The sequence below is a fragment of the Andrographis paniculata genome, unplaced genomic scaffold (genome assembly GCF_009805555.1).
Source record: "Andrographis paniculata isolate CXL003 unplaced genomic scaffold, ASM980555v1 Contig64END, whole genome shotgun sequence".
Classification (NCBI taxonomy): Eukaryota; Viridiplantae; Streptophyta; class Magnoliopsida; order Lamiales; family Acanthaceae; genus Andrographis; species Andrographis paniculata.
In genome coordinates, this window is record NW_026137600.1 from 3588203 (window position 1) to 3591805 (window position 3603).

Here is a 3603-nt window from a genome sequence, read left to right on the forward strand (position 1 = left end):
ACATCACGGCCAAAAATCACGAACGACGACCTTGTTCGCTGTTCACGGACCCGTCGTTCAGCCGTATATTTTGAACAAGGATTCCCGCTGCGGCGCCAACGAACCCGCGTAACCGCGAGAGGTCCAGTGAATTTTATCATTTAGAGAAAAGAAAACACATAACAAGGATTCTCTAGGTGAACATGCGAAAGGATCAATGTCGATGTGTGCCCCAGCGGCAGACAACAGCGAATTCGTGACCCGACGTACGAATGCCGGTCAGGCCGTACATCAAGGCAGAATGGGCGCCCCAAAAAACTCCTACGTGGATTTTCGTGAATATGTAGGCAGCAATAAAGGATTTCCTCTGATGCACGTCACGGCCAAAAATCGCGAACGACAACCCTGTCAGCTGTTGACGGACCCGTTGTCCAGCCGTATATTGCGAATGAGGATTCCCGCAGGGTGGCCGACGAACCCGCATCAACGCGAGAAGTGCAATGAATTTTATCATTTAGAGAAAAGAGAACACGTAACAACGACTCTATAGGTGAACCTGCGAAAGGATCATTGTCGATGTCTGCCCCGGCAGACAACAGCGAATTCGTGACCCGACGTACGATTGCCGGTCAGGCCGTCCATCGAGGCAGAATGGGCGCCCCAAAAAACTTCTGCATGGATTTTCGTAAATATGTAGGCAGCAATAAAGGATTTCCTGTGATGCACGTCACGGCCAAAAATCGCGAACGACAACCCTGTCAGCTGTTGACGGACCCGTCGTCCAACCGTATATTGCGAACGAGGATTCCCGCAGGGGCGCCGTCGAACCCGCGTCAACGGGAGAAGTCCAGTGAATTTTATCGTTTAGAGAAAAAAGAGAACACGTAACAAGGATTCTATAGGTGAACCTGCGAAAGGATCATTGTCGATGTCTGCCCCGGCAGACAACAGCGAATTCGTGACCCGACGTACGAATGCCGGTCAGGCCGTCCATCGAGACAGAATGGGCGCCCCAAAAAACATCTGCGTGGATTTTCGTGAATATGTAGGTAACAATAATGGATTTTCTGTGATGCACGTCACGGCCAAAAATCGTGAACAACAACCCTGTCAGCTGTTGACGGACCCGTCGCCCAGCCGTATATTGCGAACGAGGATTCCCGGAGGGGCGCTGACGAACCCGCGTCAACGGGAGAAGTCCAGTGAATTTTATCGTTTAAAGAAAAGAGAACGCGTAACAAGGATTCTCCAGGTGAACCTGCGAAAGGATCATTGTCGATGTTTTCCCCGGCAGAGAACAACGAATTCGTGACCCGACGTACGAATGCCGGTCAGGCCGTACACCGGGGCAGAATGGGCGCCCCAAAAAACTCCTGCGCGGATTTTCGTGGATTTGTAGATAGCAAAAATATATTTCCGGCGATGCACGTCACTGCCAAAAATCGCGAACGAGGACCTTGTCCGCTGTTCACGGACCCGTCGTCCAGCCGTATATTGCGAACGAGGATTCCCGCAGTGGCACCGACGAACCCGCGTCAACGCGAGAAGTCCAGTGAATTTTATCGTTTAGAGAAAAGAGAACACGTAACATGGATTCTATAGGTGAACCTGTTAAAGGATCATTGTCGATGTCTGCCCCGGCAGACAACAGCTAATTCGTGACCCGACATACGAATGCCGGTCAGGCCGTCCATCGAGGCAGAATGGGCGCCCCAAAAAACTTCTGCGTGGATTTTCGTGAATATGTAGGCAGCAATAAAGGATTTCCTGTGATGCACGTCACGGCCAAAAATCGCGAACGACAACCCTGTCAGCTGTTGACGGACCCGTCGTCCAACCGTATATTGCGAACGAGGATTCCCGCAGGGGCGCCGACGAACCCGCGTCAACAGGAGAAGTCTAGTGAATTTTATCGTTTAGAGAAAAGAGAACACGTAACAAGGATTCTATAGGTTAACCTGCGAAAGGATCATTGTCGATGTCTGCCCCGGCAGACAACAGCGAATTCGTGACCCGACGTACGAATGCCGGTCAGGCCGTCCATCGAGGCAGAATGGGCGCCCCAAAAAACTCCTGCGGGGATTTTCGTGAATATGTAGGCAGCAATAATGGATTTCCTGCGATGCACGTCACGGCCAAAAATCGCGAACGACAACCTTGTCAGCTGTTGACGGACCCGTCGTCCAGCCATATATTGCGAACGAGGATTCCCGCAGGGGCGCCGACGACCCGCGTCAACGGGAGAAGTCCAGTGAAGTTTATCGTTTAGAGAAAAGAGAACACGTAACAAGGATTCTATAGGTGAACCTGCGAAAGGATCATTGTCGATGTCTGCCCCGGCAGACAACAGCAAATACGTGACCCGACGTACGAATCCCGGTCAGGCCGTCTATCGAGGCAGAATGGGCGCCCCAAAAAACTTCTGCGCGGATTTTCGTGAATTTTTAGGTTGCAAAAATGGATTTCCTGCGATGCACGTCACGTTAAAAAATCGCGAACGAGGACCTTGTCCGCTGTTCACGGACCCGTCGTCCAGCCGTATATTGCGAACGAGGATTCCCGCAGTGGCACCGACGAACCCGCGTCAACGCGAGAAGTCCAGTGAATTTTATCGTTTCGAGAAAAGAGAACACGTAACATGGATTCTATAGGTGAACCTGTTAAAGGATCATTGTCGATGTCTGCCCCGGCAGACAACAGCGAATTCGTGACCCGACACACGAATGCCGGTCAGGCCGTCCATCGAGGCAGAATGGGCGCCCCAAAAAACTTCTGCGTGGATTTTCGTGAATATGTAGGCAGCAATAAAGGATTTCCTGTGATGCACGTCACGGCAAAAAATCGCGAACGAGAACCCTATCAGCTGTTGACGGACCCGTCGTCCAGCCGTATATTGCGAACGAGGATTCCCGCAGGGGCGCTGACGAACCCGCATCAACGGGAGAAGTCCAGTGAATTTTATCGTTTAAAGAAAAGAGAACGCGTAACAAGGATTCTCCAGGTGAACCTGCGAAAGGATCATTGTCGATGTTTGCCCCGGCAGAGAACAGCGAATTCGTGACCCGACGTACGAATGCCGGTCAGGCCGTATACCGAGGCAGAATGGGCGCCCAAAAAAACTCCTGCGCGGATTTTCGTGGATTTGTAGATAGCAAAAATATATTTCCGGCGATGCACGTCACTGCCAAAAATCGCGAACGAGGACCTTGTCCGCTGTTCACGGACCCGTCGTCCAGCCGTATATTGCGAACGACGATTCCCGCAGTGGCACCGACGAACCCGCGTCAACGCGAGAAGTCCAGTGAATTTTATCATTTAGAGAAAAGAGAACACGTAGCATGGATTCTATAGGTGAACCTGTTAAAGGATCATTGTCGATGTCTGCCCCGGCAGACAACAGCTAATTCGTGACCCGACATACGAATGCCGGTCAGGCCGTCCATCGAGGCACAATGGGCGCCCCAAAAAACTTCTGCGTGGATTTTCGTGAATATGTAGGCAGCAATAAAGGATTTCCTGTGATGCACGTCACGGCCAAAAATCGCGAACGACAACCCTGTCAGCTGTTGACGGACCCGTCGTCCAACCGTATATTGCGAACGAGGATTCCCGCAGGGGCGCCGA